This window comes from Sceloporus occidentalis, unplaced genomic scaffold (assembly GCF_023333645.1).
Source record: "Sceloporus occidentalis isolate IW3139 unplaced genomic scaffold, rSceOcc1.0.p SCAF_2, whole genome shotgun sequence".
NCBI classification, from domain to species: domain Eukaryota; kingdom Metazoa; phylum Chordata; class Lepidosauria; order Squamata; family Phrynosomatidae; genus Sceloporus; species Sceloporus occidentalis.
The window spans coordinates 3,148,296-3,158,089 of record NW_028316982.1 but is presented as its reverse complement, the minus strand read 5'-3'; positions in this window follow the sequence as shown (position 1 = coordinate 3,158,089).

Genomic DNA, 9,794 nt, shown 5'->3' with positions numbered 1-9,794 from the left:
CAATTAGCAGACATTAATCTTCTCTTGCATTAGCCTCCCAGCCTGAGACCAGCCATCGGCACAGAACAAGACAGATGCAAATCCCTCCTGCATTCCCAGGCTCACACAGTATATATACACCCGATTTTTCCAGGCAAAGAATTCTCTGAAGATGCCAGCCACAGATGCTGGCGAAACGTCAGGAAGAAACTCTGCTAGAACATGGCCACGTAGCCCAAAAAACCCACAAAAAACTATGGATGCTGGCCATGAAAGCCTTCGACTTTACATTGACCATAGAGTTACTCTGGTGGACCTAGAGATTCCTAGAGAGTGTTCTCTTAGGGTTTTTTTTTTAATGGTTGTTTTTTAAATTTTGTTTGCACCTTTTCCATTTTCACAGGAGTCCTGTGTCCCTAACCCCAAATAATGTGAAGGCCCCCCTCGCTCTCTGTATGGGTGTGTGTATATTATTGTATGATTTCAAATGTTGTTCGCCGCTTTGATTGTTTTTACAAAAAGAGGGATACAAATAAAAGTTTTATTTAGTTTTATTTCACACACACACACACACACAACACTGTAGTGCCCACAAGCATGGGGTAGTGATTTGAGGGTTGGACTGTGACTCTGCAGATGAGGGTTTGGTTTCCAGTTTGGTCATGAAACCCACTGGGTGACCTTGGGCAAGTCACAGGCTTTTAGCTTCAGGGGGATGCAATGGCAAACTTCCTCTGAACAAGGATTTGCCTAGGAAATCCATGAATCACCATAAGTCAGAAATGACTTGAAGGCACACCACCACAACAAATCTGAGAGATGCAGCGCTCCTGTGCTACATGTGGGCTCACCATGCACAGACGTGAGGTCATGTGGACAGCAAACCCTAATATGGTGAATGGGGCATGTGCACATGGGGCTTGAACATAGGCGGAATTTGCCTTATGTGTGGGAGGGTCCAGAACGGATCCCCCATGTAAGGCGAGGGCGCACTGTATATAGCACATATACCATGTATAGAGGAACCAGCATGGTGTAGTAGATTAAGTCTTGGACTAGGACTCTGGAGACCAGGGCTCACATCCCCACTGGGCCATGGAAACCCCCTGAATGACCTGGGGCAAATCACATTCTCTCAGCCTTGGGGGAAGGCAAAGGTAATACACCACTGAACAATTCTTGCCATGAAAACCCTTAAGGATGCCATGATTTAGAAATGACTTGAAGGCATGCGACAACATGCATTGAAAAGAGTGTGCAATTGCGGCTGTGTGTACTCAAGAATGAGGCCTCATGCCAACGCTTTCCTGGGTGGCTATTGTGCAATTCCAAACAACAGCTTCTTGGCAGTTAATGCTCCCATATCTCTGATAAGAAAGATGGAACACTCTGTTGCAGTGTACATTTTTAAAAAGAAAAAACTATGATTGCTGATAATAGTCTGCAGAATTATTTACTATGCAGATCAGGAACATAGATAAATGGAAAATTGGACTTCCTTTGCCATGTGTGTTTGAATGTGGGGGGAAATGGTTTAGGACTATGCTTCCCTAGCTCAGGGGAGCTGTAGTCCAAAAAGGTAACATGTTCAACTGTTGGTTTTATGCTAAAAGTGACAGATGGCTAACCAGAATTCTTTTGTGCAAATTAGAAATAAAATGGCTATTTCATTCTAATTCTGTTTGTCTGACATTTCTGCACCAGTAAACCACCCGGGGGGCTGTCACTTCTTGTCAGCAGAACGAACGGACCAGCCATTGGAAAACGTTTTAAATGAAATGCTAAACAGGCAAGGCCAGCACTACCTTGAGACTCAGTGAGCCTTGCGCTCTCAGTGGCAGATTGGAGGAGACGGCAGATACATTAAAACCTTTTTTCAAAATAGTATTTCGAGTATCACTTTGCTTGCATGGGAGATTAGTGCAATGGTCCTCTGGTTACTGCAATCCCTGGAGTTCCCTTTATTGGGGACTGGAATGTATACTGAGCATTTTCAATCCGTGGGTCATTCTTTGGTTTTCCATATTAGTTGATGGGTTTTAGTTAGAACTAGAGTACATTCTGTCTCTGTAGCTTGAAGCAGCTCTACTGATATGCCATCTGTTCCTGGTGATTTATTTCTCTCATGCTCTGATTGCAGTTTCTACATTTACTTTCTAAAACTGGAGGTTCATCTTCACAAGGTCTTCCTTGAAAGAATCTATCATCCTTACATTTCTATTATATAGTTCTTCAGTGTATTGTTTCCATCATCTTTTTATTTCTACTTAGTCATGTAATGTGTTTCCCTGCTGGTCATATAGCAGCCCTACTCTTGGTTTAAATTTCCTTTTGCTTTCTCCAAACTAGTGGAAGAGGTCTTTTGCTCTTGCTTTTTATTGCCACCTTTTATTTCTCTGCATTAATTATTATAATAGGTGTTCCTTGTCCCTGTGCACAAGTTGTTGGACAGATGCATTTGGGTGCTGCCAATTATTTTTGTCACTTTTTACTTTTGCCTCTCATCTGTTTGAAGCATCTGTTGAGACTTCTCTTTCTTTTGGGCTGCAGATAATGTCTTTTGGAATTTCTCCCAGACAATTTATCTTGCTTCAGTACAGAATTGTTCTGGCTCTCGGCCAATTAGGCTTATCTTTAAATTCTACAGAGATTATCTTTAAGTTGTATTTTGGAACAAATAGTTGGTTTAGTTGGTTCTCTTTCACTCACATTCTAACTAACTCTGACCCCGATTCTTAACTCTCTTCTATCTCAGACACTGACTAAGGGGCTGTACAGACTGCCCCTTTTAGCACTAGATTGGGGCGGCAGAAACCACACACTGTGGTCCCGATCTCGCCTTTCTGTGGCGCAAAAAGGAGCCACAAAAACCAGCTCCTTTCTGTGCTGTGGAAAGGGCGCCATAGCCACACTGCAGCAGTTTTTCTGTGCTCTGTTGGTGCTACATCATGTAGATGCAGTGCCAGAGGAGCACCATGCCCCACCTGCCATGTGGTGCGGCGTGTCACAATGACCTGGGGGCAGAGTTGGGGTTGCATCGTGTAGATGCCACACCTCAACTCCGCCCCTAGGCTGGCCAAAGATGTCAGTCTGTACAGTCCTTCAATCCCCTAACAACTCTAGCTCCTCTTCCTAACCCACATACACTATAGATGTTTTGAACTTCAGCTCCCAGAATCCTAGACTATTGGCTAAGATGGCTGCGGCCTCTGGAACCTGAAGTCCAAAACACCTGGAAGACCAGAGATTGGAGATCACTGTATTAATGGGTGGGATGCATTGTGGCTTGCTTGTTCCTCTCTTGAAGATTCCCCAGATCTTTGCAAGGATTCCACAGACCACTTCTGATGCCTGGATGGTGAAGACAACTTTTGTGGTGTGTTGTAATTTAAAAACCTTCCTTTTCTTGTGCTGTCATAATTCCATAATATTATGATAGAATTCAAAGAGACAGCTGTGTTAGTCTGTGGAATCAGTATATAGAGAGATCTTGTAGCACCTTTGAGACTAACTGAAAGAAAGAAGTTGGCAGCATGAGCTTTCATAGACTTATGCCTACTTCCTCAGATGCATTTGGTACTATACATGCATCTGTAATATTATGCAATGGCAGGGTGGAGCCATATGCACACTGAGAGAGACCCACTTGTATGTTTACAGCTAGCATCCGCCTCCAGGAACAAAACCATGCAATGTGAAGTTGAAGGCTTTCATGGCTGGCATCCATAGTTTTTTGGGGGGTTTGCGCTATGTTCTAGAAGAATTTATTCCTGATGTTTCGCCAGCATCTGTGGCTGGTATCTTCAGAGAAATCTGAAGCCACAGATCCCAGCAAAACATCAGGAATAAACTCTTCTAGAACATGGCCACAAAGCCCGAAAAACTCACAAAATACCCATGCAAGGCTGACATATCATACCATTTCTGGACTAAGGTCACCCTGTACGCAACAGTGATGAACCCAATGTACAAGTCGGAAATGGACAACCCTGATGAATTGAGAGTCTGCCCAGGCTACCAGGAGTGAACTGTACAGAAGAGCGAGAGGCTGTGTGCAAGGGAGAAAGAAGACTGGTAGAGATGAGGGAGTGGAATAAGTCCATGGGAAACTGGGGTGGAGGTTTCTGCAGCTGGCACTTTATTAATCCAGCCCTGTGCTCACTTCCTGATGGCAACAGTTCTAAAACTTTCAGGGTCAGAACTAAAAGGGGGAAGAACCTGGGGGCTAATGATGGTTCACAGCTATCAGGGATGTTCAAAGGTCCCTTGGGCCTCTGTCTTATATATCATTCACTGAACTTTGCCACTCTTCTTTCGCCTCCTGAGGCATCGCTGTCTTCCCATCTGCTGCAATGTGGCTCCCTGGACTGGGTCTCTGGCTGGGGCTGGCATTCACCGGTGCCATCATTCCAGGTAATGACAGGACAGTGGCAAGAGAAGGAGAGAGGGATTAGGGTCTCTGGCTGCCCACATTCCCCTCACCAGGGTCTAAGCCTAGGCAGACTGCCACAAACTGGCAGGTTGCAGGTGTGTGCAAGGAGAACTGTGTGTGCAAAGAGAACTGCCCAGAAATGTGGGGAACCCTCCTTGTGGGCTGGTAGAATATTTCCAGGTGGCATGATGCCTCTTGGTTCATCTGTAATCTCTGCTTGGCATTCAGAAAGAGAGGTGATCCAGGCATCTTGCCATTCAGAAAATAATTATGCTTTTCATAGGGCTGTTCCTTTAGCATCGTTGAGAAGAGGGCACCAGATTCAGGAAACAGGGACTGCTTCTCTTTCTGTTCCTTTCTGCTCAAATCTCTGACCTGCGGCAGAGATCTTCAGGAAAGGTCCACCTTCTCTGAAGCTTTGATATTGATAAACTCTTGTGATAATGAGCTCTCCCATTTTCTGCGCAACTCAGTTGATAGGTATAGTCTCTCATCCAAGTAAATGAAGGGTTAATGATGGGATAGTTTTAAGATAAATTTTTGGGAGGTCCGTATCGCAGAAGCAACAGAGATCAGGAGATACAATGACTCACTGAGGATGACCAGCCTGGGGAGAAGTGGGGAAGGTTTGAGATGCTTCCCTCAGCAATGTCCCACTAAGTTACTGGTGGTTACTGGTGGCGGCAGCTACTAAATAGTCCTCGGGTGTCCCATCTCCTATTCAAAAGGAGGAGATTGGGTCAGAGACATGTGATAGCAGGAGACCTGTTATAGCCCCATGTCATGCGAGGTGGACGTTCCCATCAAGGGCAACCACGAAGTTCCTCTGCAAATTGAAGTCTGCTGTCTGTAAGCGAGAGCTCGGAAAAGTAGCTTTTGGGGGACCACAGCCTTCAAGGCAGTCCATTCCACTGTCAAATGGCTCTCTAGTAAAGAAGGCCTCATTGTTCAGGTAGAATGTATTTTCTTGCAATCTGAATCCATTTATCGACTGCTAGAATTGCCCTTCGGTGCTATGAAGGAAAAATAATAATTGTTTTGCTTTACCTGCTTGGAAGAGGTGGGAATGAACCAGCTACTGGGGTGTTTTTGTGCTATGTTTAGAATCACAGAATCATAGAATCATAGAGTTGGAAGAGACCGCATGGTCCATCCAGTCCAACCCTCTTCTGCCATGCAGGAAATCCAAATCAAAGCATCCCCAGCAGATGGCAATCTAGCCTCTGCTTAAAGTCCTCCAAGGAAGGAGACTCTACTACACTCCGAGGAAGGAGTGTGTTCCACTGTCGAACAGCCCTTACTGTCAGGAAGTTCCTCCTAATGTTGAGGTGGAATCTCTTTTCCTGGAGCTTGAATCCATTGTTCCGGGTCCTAGTCTCTGGAGCAGCAGAAAACAATCTTGCTCCCTCCTCAATATGACATCCTTTCAAATATTTAAACAGGGCTATCATATCTCCTCTTAACCTTCTCTTCTCCAGGCTAAACATACCCAGCTCCCTAAGGCGTTCCTCATAGGGCTTGGTTTCCAGACCCTTCACCATTTTAGTCGCCCTCCTTTGGACACGCTCGTTTCTCAATGTCCTTTCTGAATTGTGGCGCCCAGAACTGGACACAATATTCTAGGTGGGGCCTGACCAGAGCAGAATACAGTGGCACTATTACTTCTCTTGATCTAGACAATATACTTTTATTGATGCAGCCTAAAATTGCATTGGCCTTTTTAGCTGCCGCATCGCACTGTTGACTCATGTTCAACTTGTGGTCTACTTGGACTCCTAGATCCCTTTCACACATAGTTTCATTCAACCAGGTGTCCCCCATCCTATACCTGTGCATTTCATTTTTCTGCCCTAAGTGCAGTACCTTACATTTCTCTGTGTTGAATTTCAGTTTGTTAGTTTTGGCCCAGCTTTCTAGTCTATTCAGATCATTTTGAATCTTGATCCTGTCCTCTGGAGTATTAGCTATTCCTCCTAATTTGGTGTCATCTGCAAATTTATAAGTATGCTCCCAATTCTGTCATCCAGGTCATTGATAAAGATGTTGAATAACACTGGGCCCAGGACAGAGCCCTGTGGGACCCCACTGGTCACTTCTCTCCAGGATGAAAAGGAGCCATTGTTGAGCACCCTTTGGGTTCGGCCGGTCAACCAGTTACAAATCCACTTAACAGTTGCTTTGTCTAGCCCACATTTTACAAGCTTGTTTGCAAGAATGTCATGGGGAACCTTGTCAAAGGCCTTACTGAAATCAAGATATACTATATCCACAGCATTCCCTTCATCTACCAAGCTGGTAATTTTATCAAAGAAAGAGATCAGATTTGTCTGGCATGACTTGTTTCTCTGAAACCCATGTTGACTTTTTGTGATTATGGCATTGCCTTCTAGATGTTCACAGACTCTCTGTTTAATGTTCTGCTCCAGAATCTTTCCTGGTATTGATGTCAGACTAACTGGAGGATAATTGTTGGGATCCTCTTTCTTCCCCTTTTTGAAGATGGGGACAACATTTGCCCTTCGCCAGTCTGCTGGGATCTCTCCTGTTCTCCAGGAGTTTTCAAATATGATTGCCAATGGCTCCAATATTACATTTGCCAGTTCTTTTAATACACCTGGATGGAGTTCATCTGGTCCCGGAGACTTAAATTCATTTAGATTAACAAGGTGTTCCTCTACTATCTCTTTACTTATTCTGTCCTCTGCTCCATTATCCTCAGGTTGAGCTCCCTTTTCCTTTTCTGAGAAGACGGAGGCAAAGAAGGTGTTGAGTAATTCTGCCTTTTCTCTGTCTTCTGTTAGCATTTTGCCATCTTCTCCACGCAGTGAACCTACCGTTTCCTTCTTCTTCCTTTTGCTGCGGACATATCCAAAAAAGCCCTTTTTGTTGTCTTTAACCTCTCTAGCAAACCTGAGTTCATTCTGCGCTTTAGCTTTTCTGACTTTACCCCTACACATGCCTGCTATTTCTTTGAATTCCTTTTTCGTGATTTCCCCCTTTTTCCATTTCTTATACATGTTCCGTTTCAAACTTAGCTCACTTGAAAGTTCCTTAGTCATCCATCCTGGTTTCTTGAGACACCTCCCGTTTTTCTTTCTCACTGGAACTGTTTGAAATTGTGCCTTCAGTATCTCTCTTTTGAGAAACTCCCATCCGTCCTGAACTCCCTTCCCTTTTAGTATTTCTGACCATGGGATCACCCTCAATACTTCTCTTAGTTGACTGAAATCTGCTCTCCTAAAGTCTAGGATGCGTGTTTGTGTTGGGAAATGTAGTTCTTCCTTGAGGATCGTTAGAAACTCAGAAAATAAGCAAGACTGTTTAATCTCACTAGCAAAGCTTACTCAGCAGAAAAATGATGATGATGGGGCAAGCAGGAATAAAACTTTATCTAACTCACTCCTCTCCCAGCCACGTGTCCCCAATAAAAACACACACTCACTTGGTTAAAAGTGAAAAAGAAAATAAGTTTACTTACAAAATCATGTGTATGAAGAGATACACAGGTCTAGCTTCATGTTGCAAGAAAAAATGAGGTAGAAAAAGTAGTCTCCATGCATCTTAAGAAATATGCTCTCTCAGTCTCTTTTCAGCTCCAGGCATAGGCATGCTGATTAGTTAGTAAGCAAGTTTAGTAATGGAGTCTCATCTCTGCTGCTTCTTCACCCAAGAACAAAGGAAATTAGGTGTCCTCATGGTAAACAGGAAATGAGGAGGGGGAGTGAGGAGGGGGTTTGTTAGTCAGCAATAAAACTACCATTGACATGCATTACTAGAAAGTCTTAACATGCAAACCATCGATATGTATTGCTAGCAAGTCTTAGCATGTGAAGTTGCTATATCCCAACAGTTTGTCTATGGCTGACTTCTCCTTTCCACTGTATAACAAACTCCAGGAGAACTTGGTCACTTCCACCTAAGGATCCCACCACTTGCACCCCATTAACCAAGTCATCCTTGTTGGTTAGGATCAGATCTAAAATAGCTGACCCCCTTGTTGCCTCTTCCACCTTTTGGACCATGAAATTGTCTTCCAGGCAAGTGAGGAATTTGCTAGACCTTGAGGATTTGGCCGAGTCTGAATTCCAGCAAATATCAGGATAGTTGAAATCGCCCATCACTACTACATCTCTCCTTTCTGAGTGTATGGTCATCTGTACTAGAAAGGCATCATCCAATTCCTCCATCTGACTTGGGGGTCTGTAGTAGACTCCCACTGTAACATCCTTGTTGTTTCCCTCCCCTTTGATTCTTATCCAGATGCTCTCCACCTGGCTTCCATGATTGATGTCCAGGATCTCTTCACTGGTGTAAATATCTCTGACATATAGTGCTATTCCTCCTCCTTTCCTGTTTGGCCTATTTCTCTTAATAAGGTTATACCCCTCTATTTCCACATTCCAATCATGAGACTCCTCCCACCAGGTTTCAGTGATGCCTATTATATCATATTTGCTTTGTTGTACTAGGAGTTCGAGTTCATCCTGCTTATTTCCCATGCTCTGTGCATTAGTGTAGAGACATCGCAGACCATGGGTCCTCTTTATTTGCTGCTTGTGCAAGTTTTTTTGCCTCCCACTGTTGGGTCCTTGCACTTTTTTTCTTGTTTCCTCTATGTCTGTTTGACTATTTTCTCCATCCCTTTCGCCTTCCTTGATATTGTCTCCCTTCCCCACGCAACTCAGTTTAAAGTATAATTTAAACATAATTCATATTAGGGATACTTCCAGATATGGTTTCCTAGCACTGTCAGTGGATGGTAGTGTGCACTAAACAATGTTTTTTGTAACAAGAAAAAGAAAATGTAAGAAGCAGAAGAGTTACCCATGGAAGACAATTCAGAGACATAGCCCTGTTGGTCTGCTCATATTAGTATGCAAAGGAATCTTGTAGTATCTTTGAGAATAACTGATTGAAAGATGTTGTAACCTTTTGTAGACTTGGTCTACTTCCCCAGGGCCAGATTCATTGAGTGAATTGTTGTTCAGACAGGACTTTCATAATCAGACTGTATGAATTGGAAAAGAAATGCAAACCTTGTGGGCATCATTTTGAGATGTTGAGGGACAAAGGCAGGAGGATGGATGTTGACTAAGGCCAGGGTGGATGGATGCCCCTATGAATGGTGGAGGGAGTTTGGGGTGTGCTGTGTGCAGGCTGGGAACCAGAAAGAAGATGTCATAAACTGGCCAAGAATGTCCTCATGAAACTGGGGTGGCATGGAAAATAATGTTTGTGTGCCCAAATATTTCAAACATGCCCAACATATCTTGTGTTTTTTTGGCCAAAGGAAATAAACTTCCCTGTAATTTTGCACCATTTTTGAGAAAATATGAAGGGATTGTAAGTCTTCCTACAAATGTGTTTATATGCAATTCTTCTC